Source organism: Felis catus, chromosome B2 (assembly GCF_018350175.1).
Source record: "Felis catus isolate Fca126 chromosome B2, F.catus_Fca126_mat1.0, whole genome shotgun sequence".
Lineage (NCBI taxonomy): Eukaryota > Metazoa > Chordata > Mammalia > Carnivora > Felidae > Felis > Felis catus.
The window spans coordinates 24,058,198-24,069,496 of NC_058372.1; the positions used below are offsets into that span (position 1 = coordinate 24,058,198).

Below are 11,299 nucleotides of genomic sequence, written 5' to 3' on the forward strand. Positions count from 1 at the left end.
TCTTCCCCCACCCTCTCAGGTTTGAGTCCAGAATGATGTATCTATATGAGGTAGATCATAGCTTCGCCTCCACTTTAGAGGTAGAATAGGAAATGTCACTGAAAGAATTATAGGCACCAGTAAAACAAGTAAAAGTAATGCATCTTCACTATGGTGGATGACCTTTTAAAGTAAAAAAAAAAAAAATTAAAACTGTAGCCTGAAAGCATTTGGAGACATTGCTTTTACTGCAACAGCTTAGAGGCTCTTTAAGGAAAGAGTAATGGGGGCACCTGGGTGGCTCAGTCGGTTAAGCAGCCAAGTTCAGCTCAGGTCATGATTTCACGGTTTGTGGGTTCAAGCCCCGCATCAGGCTCTGTGCTGACAGCTAAGATCCTGGAGCCTGCTTCAGATTGTGTCTCCCTCTCTCTGCCCCTCCTCTGGCCCCTCCTCTGCTTGCATCTTGCCTCTCTCTGTCTCTTAAAAAGTGAATAAAAACGTTAAAAAAATTTTTTTTTAAAAAGGAAAGAGTGATGGTGGTTTAGGTGAAGGGATACACCCTGCATGCCTGACAGCTGAGAATTGGCTGTGTCTCATTCTTAGCCAAATGAAGAGAAAGCCAGACCATCTGGCTCTGCAATGTTTCCGTATCTTCTTCCTGCAGGTAGATGGGGAACCATTTGAAAGAAAACTGTCATGACTGCGTATCACACGCACATTTTTAAACATCTGCAAGGAAAGGGGAACTGTTCAGGTTGCTTGTTAAATCTAAGGTAGTAGTAAGAGAGACAGAAACTCTGCTTCGGCAGCCGTGAGTATTTCAAAGTTTACTGACGAGCATTTGCTTTTCAACATCTCAGGCTTCAAGATCCTCATTTGTAGAAACAGTTTCTGTTTGCTTGAGTTCATACGGTTGTACCCCAATCCTCTTCCTTGAGTCTCTGGTTGAAATGACTCACATCAACTCTCCCTTGGCCTTAAATATTTTTTTACATCAAGTACCGATTCTCTGCCACAAAGCTGGGAAGCAAATCTTGGCTCCTCCTGCGTCCAAGCCTTTGATCAGCCCAATGTATCTTGCTGCCTGCCTAACGTGTAAATAAGATTGCATTTTGTATTTACAGCGTGGCTCCTGGGAGGGCAACTGAAGCTATTACACATGGGGTGTTTGCAACAACAATAAACTGTTCTTCATGGGTGAGGATGACATTCCTGACCCACCCTCCAAGAGCATGAGCTCACAGCTGGTTTCCCCAGGGAGAACGCCACTCCCGTCACCTGGTTGCCATTTGTCGTGCGCTGGCCAGGCTGGGGCTGCAGCTAGGGAAGAGAACAAAGTTTGCCTCTGTGCAAGGCTAACTGACCCATTCACAAATCCCAGCCTTCAAGCCTGCGACGTCAGTCTTCCTGGCACGCGCCACAGACCCACACGACTAACCGTTCCAAGTCATGTAGGAACAAATCCGTCAGCACACAGGGTTCTGCCATCCGGAGCAGGCATTTCTGCAAGCCCCCCAGTGTGCCTGCTGGAGTCTGTGTGCAGAGCTCAGCCAGCGGCCACCGCCTACCCCCCAACTCCCCTGTGCACTTGGCCTGGCCTTGTGAAGATGGCTTACACACACACCCCAGATGTTCCCTGTAACCGAGAGCCCTGGAAACAGCCCCACACACATTTGCTTTCTAAGGGCCTGGCTGGAATGAGACCAAATGGTCTGGGGTTATTGTCTGATTACTGGGCAGTTGAAGACTTGACCCTGTTTCTCCATAACTTCTCTTTGCTGTTGGACCTCACTTCACTAATGGGGCAAGATTCTAACAGCCGTGGTTGTAGTCAGGGTCCCTAGTAATATAAGAATCATACAAATGTGGGGCTCCTGGGTGGCTCAGTCAGTTGGGTGTCTGACTTCAACTCAGGTCATGATCTCACAGCTCGTGAGTTCGAGCCCCGCATCAGGCTCTGTGCTGACAGCTCAGAGCCTGGATCCTGCTTCGGATTCTGTGTCTCCCTCTCTCTCTGCCCCTAACTCACTTGCATTCTGTCTCAGTCTCTCTCAAAAATAAATAAACATTAAAATTTTCTTTTTAAAAGAATCACATTAACACAAGAACTTTAACATTAAAAATTTTTTAAATGTTTATTTATTTTGAGACAGAGAGAGAGCAAGTGGGGGAGAGACAGAGAGAGGGGTGGAGAGAGAGAATCCTAAGTAGGCTCTGTGCTGCCAGTGCAGAGCCCTATGTGGGACTTGGTATCACAGACCATGAGATCATGACCTGAATAGAAATCAAGAGTCAGCTGCTTAACCAACTGAGCCAGCCAGGTGCCCCAAGAACTTTAACATTTTTAAAAAGAGAGCAAAAAGAACACAAAGGGAAGGAAGCTGATGACAGCTTGAAACAAATATTGGAAAATTGGATCATATTTTCAGAATGATAATATTATCTGTTTGCTTTCCATCAAAATTTATATATATTTCTCTTCCCCCAGTCCCTTCTTTGCCATGGGGGTGCAAAGTTCTCCCTTGGAAGGGTGTGAGTAGTGACAATGAGGTGAGTCTATGCAGCTGCGATGTAAATCTTTTCTTAAATCAACTGCATGGATGCATTTGTCTTCCCTGAGGGCCCAGCACTAAACAATACAGGCTGTGTAACGTCTCCCTAACTGCTTTCCACTCCCTCTCTGTCCAAACCTGTCCTGCACACTGCCATTATATGGGTCCTCATGGGGCCTAAATAGCAAGAAGCCATCTCCCTAGTGAAGAGCATGTAAGAGCTTCATGCTCCACAACGTGAAACGCATTAGGAATAAAGACTAGTTGCTTCTCTTTGGCTTTTGAGACCGTCCCCATGCTGCCATAATCCTACTTTCCAAATGTCCTCTCACCCCACACAGGTGCCCTGAGGTTTCCGGCTGTTCATGTTTCCCAGATCTGATAAGACCTGTTTCTCAATGATCTGAACCTCTTCTTCCCAACCTTCCTCACCATCCCTCTGTGAGGGTGACAGTTGAGCAGTCTTCCTGACTGGCTACCTGCAGTATCTGGTAAGTAGGTGCTTTGAAAATGTTTGCACATTGAAGGAGTGACCATTTTTTAGCAGCCAGGCTGGCCCTGTCTTTTAGCATTTCACAGCCATTCACTGTTCAACACAGCAGGTCAGTTCAATGCCAAGCCTGGGCTCCTGTTGTTTTCTCTACCTGGGATGCCCCTCCCTCTCTCCCACCATCCACACCCTGTTTACCCTTCTTAGCCCTCCTCAGCTTATTCTCCCATACAAGGCCACCCCTCGTCCCTAACCTATCAGATCCACTGTGGGATACACTTCCAAATTCTTGGGGTGCTCACTGCACCAGGGATGCAGGCCTTAAGGCCTTAATCACATACTTCCTTGCAGTGAGACCTGAATGTTCCCAGTGTTTGTTCCTGGATTCCCTTGTTGTGCCTGGACTCCCTTATCAAATTTGTATCCACCTACCCCAACTCCTCAGCATCCTGAGCAGAGCTGAGCATAGACCAGCTGCTCGATAAATGTCTGCCTGATTCTTCTCTCCAATTATGCACATCCTATCTATCACTCAAAGTTCCACTCAAGCCCAGCTTCCTCCACGGTGGCTTGGTGGATGATGCCCCACATTGATCTCACAGCTGGCTCATGGGCCGGATCCACACCTTCCGCATGTTGTGTACCTGTGGGATGACACGTTGGAGCACCACTCCCAGTGTGCATGCACATTCCATTACTTGTGAACTTCATGTGTGCCCTGTTGTGTCCTGGCTCTCGGAACCCTGGCACACACCCAGGGGAACACGCACCTCACCTTGGAGACTGCAGCACTTGAGTATGGCTCATCCTGTGTTGCCATTTCCTGCATGCACTTGGACACCAGAGCACACGAGGCCCCAGGTATGCGACTGGGATCCTGCCGCCCTCTCAGGACAATCTTCTGTGAGAGTTACAACTCCTCGTCCTGGAGTTTGATGCACATATTTCTCAGTGTGGAAGGCTGACAGCAGAGCTCTTTGAGACCAGATAACCCACCACCAGGAGACTGAGCATTTTCTTGGGCACAGAAAGACAGTATTTCAAAGAAGGCTCACTGTGTCTGGTACACAGCGGAAACCCAGCACACATGGAAATATAATAAAAACAGCTATGATCCTTGATGGCAAGTATCCTACTCCAGCGTCTTCAAGCATTGTCTTGAACACTTTGCAAAAGAATTTTGAAAATCTACGTGCTCTTTACACATTTTTAACTTGACATCTAAAATTTTTCACATTTTCAATTTTTTTAATGTTCATTTATTTGAGAGGGGGAGGGGCAGAGAGAGAGGGAGACACAGAATCCGAAGCAGGCTCCAGGCTCTGAGCTGTCAGCACAGAGACTGAGGTGGGGCTCAAACCCACGAGCTGTGAGATCATGATCTGAGCCAAAGTCGTACACTTAACTGACTGAGACACCCAGGCACCTCCACACATTTTAAAAATAAGTTTATTTCTTATTAATAAGAGATAGAAAATGTAACTATTTTATATATTGAAATAAAATGAGGATTGACTATAATTTGATAAATATTTTGTGTTATTGGATAAAACAAATTTTCATTACTGAGTAAAGCACGCTATATCTGAAAGATACCAGGTGAAATTTTTGTTTGTGTGTTTGATTTATCATACTTTGGAAAATCCAATTGTCCTGCAAAAATTACATTTTAAAGGATCAACATCACAAGCTTATGCTGCTTTGTATATTCTGAATTATGAGACCCCATGGGCCAACATGGCCTTCTTGCAGAAGTATGTATAAGACAGGGAAGGACAGAAAGCCTTAAGAGCCCTGGACTTGGTTTATCATTAATTTTTTTTATCCCGTTGTTTCAAGAGCCCTCCTGCAGCAAAGAACCAAAACAAGATTTGGTATGGGCAAGGGATATGTCTTTCTTTTGTAAAATGAGAAAAGTATATTCTTTTTTTTTTATTTTTTAAATGTTTATTTATTTTTGAGAGAGAGACAGAGTGTGAGTGGGGGAGGAGCAGAGAGAGAGGGAGACACAGAATCTGAAGCAGGCTCCAGGTTCTGAGCTGTCAGCACAGAGCCCGATGCAAAGTTCAAACTCACAAACCGTGAGATCATGACCCAAGCTGAAGTCGGACGCTTACTGACTGAGCCACCCAGGCACCCCATGAGAAAGGTATATTCTAAGCATAGGTTCATTTCAAGCAGATCAATATTAGCAAAGAATACCTGTGGACACTGATGCCCTTATAACTATCCTTGCCTGAGTATCATTTGGAAAGTGTTCAAATCTTACAGAAAGTGTGTACCCCAGTTGGAAGAACACTGGCCAACTCTACTGGCTTGTCTATGAGAGAGCTGGAGTAGAGTGATAAACAATTCTTGTCCAGGCTGGGGATCTCCTGCCTCCCCACTGCCTCCATGGAGAGGACAGCCCTCATTTTCACTGTCAAACAGGTTAATTTGGCTTGCCAGAGGCAGCCAGGACAAAACTGAGAAAATTGTTAGATGTTAAATTGTCAGGCCTTAGAAACAAAGACAGAAACCAGAAGATAGCTAAGCCAGAGACACACAACAGAACAGGCCAACTCTCAGAGGAGCAAAGGGCCAAGAGGGGTGGGCAGGGATAGCTGAGGCAGGGGTGTAGGAGAGAACAAAAGGCAGGGCAGGGGATCTGGGACACATTTATAGTCAGTCTAGACCAATTCAAGTGCATGGTGGTTCTCATTGGGAAAGCCAGTTCCCCAACTGATAGCTTTTTCTTACAGAAGGAAATTGTTAAACCCCTGTTGTATGAAGTGCTATAAATATAGCCTAATTTCCACATCTTTGTAGCTCTGGCACCTCCTGAGACCTTCCAGACTCATGTTCTAGTCCGCATCTTATTTCTCTTAGACAAACCAGACCCTGGCAGGCTTTTGCACCAGAGCCATCCCCTCTACCTGGAATGCCCTGCCTTTTAGCTCACAAATGATTGCCTCTGAGCCTTCTTTTTCCAGCATATTCATCTCACCTCATCCCTTAGAGCAGAATTTCACAAAGTGGGATCCACTACTGTGTCCGCGTTATCTAGGATTTTGTGGGAAGAAAGAGAGTAGATTCCTAGGCAAATCTGGAGCTCTAGATTTCAGATCTATAATATTGGAAGCCCTGTGACAATACATAGGAACTTGAACTTTTATAAGCTGCCCAGATGCTCTTATGTGTTCTAAAGCTTGGGATCCATCAGGGCTATGATCTGAATGTTAGTGTCCCCCAAATTCATATATTGAAATCCTAATTCCCAAGGTGATAATATTTGGAAGAGAGGTTTTTGGGAAGTGATTGGGTCATAAGGGTGGAGTACTTATGAAAGAGACCCCCAGAGATCCCTTGTCCTTTCTGTCATGGGAAGACACAGGGAGAAGACAGCCATCTATGAGCCAGGAAACAGGCTCTCACCAGACACCAAATCTGCTGCACCTTGATCTTGGACTTTCAGCCTTCAAAACTGAGAAATAAATTTCTGCTGTTTATAAGCCACCCAGTCTATGGTATTCCATTAATGCCACCACAGGGGACTAAGACAAATGGTGTGCAGTCAGGGACTCTCGGTGTCCCTGGGCTTCCCTCACACCTCTACTGCGGCGGTCCTGGATCAGACTGTGATTTCTTTGTGTATTTGCTTGTTTCCATGAGTCTCTGAATACTCAAGAAGAGAAATGCCATTGGTCTTTGTTAACTCCACACTAAGCACAGTGCCTGGTACATAGTGGTACTTAATCATGGGGTTTTTTTTTTCTTTCTTTCTTTTTCTTTCCCCCTCTGGAACAGCTTTTTATTAAACAGCAAAGCAAAAGTGCAACACAATTTTAAATGTTTGCAAATCAGGTCACAAAAGGGACACAAGATGTTTGCAGTATAACTATTATATTCATACAACTAAAGTCATTCATTGAATCTTATACCAATACAAACATAAGATTATTCCAGGATTAAAAGTAGCTCAAATCTAATAACCAAAACAATTTAGTGGATCTCTTGTCCTATTTAATATTTATTAAAAAGTTTATTTATTTTTGAGAGAGAGAGAGCAGGGGAGGGGCAGGGAGAGAGAGGGAGAGAGAGAATCCCAAGCAGGCTCCACCCTGTCAGCACAGAGCCCGACACAGGGCTCCATCTCAGGAACTGTGAGATCACGATCTGAGCCGAGATCAAGAGTTAGGCACTTAACCGACTGAACCACTCAGGCACCCTTTTCTTACATAACATTTTAACATGGCTTCTGATACTAAATTTCTTACCAAATGGAATCTACAAACTAAATTTTTACAAGCTGCCAAAAAGTGACTAATCTTTCAAACCAAGCAGTTAGGTTAACAGCAAATTCTGGGAGAAGTGTTGAGATAAAATACTGAGAAAGTATCAGCTAGTATGCATGCGAAACTCTTGCATTTTATTCATGATTCTGATACCAATACACTGTAGAGGGCTTTTGCAAAAGTTGATCTGCTGGGTGCTACAAATAAGCCTTGAGACTAAACTCTTTGTCACTGTTCTCTTGTAGATGTGGTTGACTTAAGGTTAGTCACATTTCATCTACTTTCATACATATATTCCCTAAAAGATCTTGTCTGTTCCAGAGATCACACAATTCTGGAGTAAAAACATTTGGAGTTGGTTACTACTCTATGCCAAGTACTTTTCCCATCCTATTTCCATTTTTCTCAAAATTTCTTATTTCAAACATATAACTAGAGCTCATCTTTTCAGATACCAAATGGGTTATTTTGTGCAAAAGGAAGTTTTTAACAACAAACCTTTCCAATGTGACAATTCAGTTGCAAAGAAGAATCTTCATATTTATAGGCTCTGTTTTCAGTTGATTAAAAAGAAACTAACAATCCTATCTTATTGCTATGGTAAGCCCTAACTGTGATTATACCTTATTTTGGCTAAGTTTCAACAATTCAAGCTCAGGTTACTCTCACAGATGATTAAATAGTAAAATTACTTTTACAAATGTGAAACCAATTTCTTCCTTAGGGGAGGGGAAATGGGAAGGAAGAAGCCAGTGGAGATGAGGCACAACGTGGTAGACAAGGTACATAAAGCTGGGTATTCAGTGCATGATTTTGGTCACTTTTCACAACACAGTGGTTATTTTCTTGTATCTCTTACTATGCCTACAATAAAAGACAGTGCTAAACCTCTAAATCAAAGCAAATTTGATAAAACATTCACTTTCAAATTTTATACATACATGCATTTCTAATTATAAAGTCTCTACAATACATTTGCATGTTTTCATAGACTAACATATATCACACAAACTCATGGAAGTCTTCTGTTATGTTCTTAATTTTGCCTAGATCTGACATTATCTTCATAAATATTCAATTAGACCACAAACAAAAGTACTATAACTTTTTGAGTCTATCCACATTTTAAAGAAAAAAACAGATCAGCGGCAATTCCATAAAACAGAAGGGATGTCAATCCTTCACATTCTTTTGCTTTTTGTGTCAGTCATTTGAAAAACACTAGAAGCTGACATGAGGTTTTCTATATATTGTCCAAGAGCTTGGTTGTCTGATTTTAGCTTCCTATTTTCTTCCTTAACTGCATCTACTCTTGTGGAGAGATCTTCAAGTGTGTGCCGAAGTTACAACAGTTGACTACTAAGTCGTTGTTTTTTTCCTCCAGTTCCACATGATGTTCAGCATCAACTGTGTTGGCATTCATTATCTCCAGTGACAAACTTGGGCACTGGGTACAAAACCCTGGATAAATGGTCAGCCGTTGGAGGTCCTGGGAGTGGGAGGGATCTAATCGTTGTTTTTCTGTGGTCAGGGTGTCCCTAATAAAGGGTACAACAGAGAGAAGAGAAACATCCTCAGTGTTCCCCTTGGGTATTGGGAGCATAATAGTCTCAAATTCTAAGACAACCACTTGCCAGGGCTAGGGTTAAGATAACTGGCTCTGCAAGATGCAAAGAGGGGACCCAGGTAGAAGTGGTAGCCAAACATCTTGCTGCTAACATAGGTTCAACCTCAGTCTATGGACTTCTGCCAACTGGTCAGGATTATCGAGGAGAATGGTGATGTCTACAATAGTGGCAGTGTGTGGTGAGGGGAGGTAATAAGTGTTCACACAGTCTAGACTGGCCTCCAAGACTTGCCTGTAGGTGTGCACAGTTTATTAAGTTCCTTGTGAGGCAGTGACAATAATGAACCACCAAACACCCATTTCCCCTTTCCTTCTCAGTATCTGAATTTTTGGAAGGCAACAAGGTCCCCAGCTGAAAAATTGCATTTCCCAATCTCCCTTGTGGATAGAAGTGGTTAATGAGATTTAAGCTGAAGTTACTGTGTCTGTCCTCTGCTCTTCCTTCTTGCAGCCAGGAACATGAACAGCAGCTGTAGCAGCCATTCTGCACCTGTGGGTAGATGCCATGAGCAGGAAGCAGTCAGGGTCACTGTTGACATCACAGAACTGGCATTTTAGCCATGGATTGTCAACCTTTGGACTACTTTTATGTGGGAGACAAAACAAACAGGCACACAAATTCCTATATTGTTTAAGCCACTGATCTATAGGTTTTCTGTATAATCCTGACATTCACACTGCTGACATCACTTGGCTTATGAACTGATTGCTCAGTATGGATTTCGTGTTTGCTGTGCTCATGACCTCTTAGAGAGGCAAGACTCACCCTTCACTCTTACTATCTCTGCTCCCAGTTCCACAGGGTCATTGAGACTGCCTGAGACTATTCAATCTTTTAAGTTACCTGAAGACAAGCAACTGGGCTCACTAGCCACCTGCAACATCAACAAGATGGGTCTTCAAACTCTTTGCTCAGCCCACTCTGCCTGGGGAACTCTGGAAGATTCTTTCATGGACTCTTTAATTTGTACCCAGAGGAACCACTCAGCTGGGAACTTGTTACTCCTGAGATTTTCTTCCTCAAAGACAGTTGCTTTTGAGATTTAACTGTATATGTGTAAATCTTCCAGTTTGCAGTTGACACAAGATTTCCTGGGTAGTCAATGCCAAGCTTATAAGGGAAAATCCCATGATGCTCTCAGAGAAGGAAGCATGTACAAGACAATGTATTATTTTAGGGGGAGGCACTTCAAGGTGTGGGACTTCAAGTCTTCCAATATGAAGGAGACTTTGCAGTCAACAGATCCAGAGATCATCACTAAGAAGATCTAGACTAAGCTCTAACCAGCATTCCAGTGCCAATGAAACAACGTACATCTGTAGGTCTTTCCAGAATATTGTGCATAAACCAAATCTAGCTGAGGCAAGACCAAATAATCCACATGCAGTGATCAAAATGGTAGAAACAGAGATCTGCAAAAGTGTGCTAACATGGCCTTTGAGAGTCAAAGAGAACTGGGTTCAAAGCCTCTTTTCCTCATTAGAAATGAGAGTATATCTTGGCAGGGTTGTTGAGGATGGAATAAGCAGCTGTGAGTAAAGGGGACTGGCCATCAAAACACAGAATAGAGGCATGGGGGAGATAAGCTCTGGGGTGATCAGAATGGGCTTTGCCATCCTAGAGGTGATGGTCTGAATCTAGCCTCCTTTACTTATTTCTCTGTGACCTTGGACAAAGCAGCTCACCTTTTTTAAAAAAAAATTTTTTTTAATATTTATTTATTTTTGAGACAGAGCATGAATGGGGGAGGGGCAGAGACAGAGGGAGACACAGAATCAGAAGCAGGCTCCAGGCTCTGAGCCATCAGCCCAGAGCCCGACGCGGGGCTCGAACTCAGGGACCGCGAGATCGTGACCTGAGCTGAAGTCGGACGCTTAACCGACTGAGCCACCCAGGTGCCCAGCAGCTCACCTTTTTAAATCTTAATTCTCTGATCTGAAATAATAGGGATAATAAACTATGTTATTGATTGGGTTCTTGCGAGAATTATCTGACATCAAGCATGTCATATAAGCACTTAGCAAAATGCCAAAAAACAGAACAATATTTCAATAAGTAATACTGCCATAGGCCAGCTTCTTCCTCCTCCCTCTCCCCTCCTTCCTCCTCCTCCTCACTCTCCTCCTCCCCCTCTTCCTTCCCTTCCTCTTCTTCTTTCTTCTACTACTTCCTCTTCTTCTCCACCACTTCTCCTCCTCCTTTCTCTCCCTTGTTCTCTTTCTTCTCCTCTTCCACAATAATAGGAAAGAGCAGATTATTTTCTCTTTTATACCAAAGAATACATTAACATGCTCCTTGGACTAGGAAAAATTGTTTCCTAAATATTTAGTCAATGTTTTCCAAGTTTTATTCATTGGAATGCTAGTTATGACAGAA

General features: G+C 43.5%; 1 pseudogene; it reads right to left on the reverse strand.

The window, feature by feature from the left end:
* Positions 1 to 8,476: 8,476 nt before the first annotated feature.
* Positions 8,477 to 9,405, reverse strand: LOC123385738 (annotated as a pseudogene).
* Between the last annotated feature and the right edge of the window lie 1,894 nt (positions 9,406 to 11,299).